The sequence below is a fragment of the Nannospalax galili genome, unplaced genomic scaffold (genome assembly GCF_000622305.1).
Source record: "Nannospalax galili isolate Female #2095 unplaced genomic scaffold, S.galili_v1.0 scaffold901, whole genome shotgun sequence".
NCBI lineage: Eukaryota > Metazoa > Chordata > Mammalia > Rodentia > Spalacidae > Nannospalax > Nannospalax galili.
Genome location: NW_008344555.1, coordinates 1,467,025 through 1,467,367, shown reverse-complemented (window position 1 = coordinate 1,467,367; position 343 = coordinate 1,467,025).

Here is a 343-nt window from a genome sequence, read left to right as displayed (position 1 = left end):
TGTTATACTAAGTGAAGTAACACAGACTCAGAAAAAAAAATCGACATATGTTCTCCCTCATATGTGGATCCTAGAACCGGACTCTGATAAATAAGTATGAAACCAGACATAACTCCAGGAACCAGGATAATGGAAAGGAAACAGGGAGATAAAGGAAAAGAAAGAACCTGAAAGAGAAGAACAGTAGGAAAGAGGCCTTAATAAGGAAGATATGGATAAAAATTGGGTTAGTGTAAGGGAGGGGGGAGGGAAGCGTATACAAGGAACCTAGGGGATAAAGGGAAAGAAGGAGCCCAATAGAGGTAGAACCATAGGAAAAGGGTATTATTTAGGGAGAAAGGGT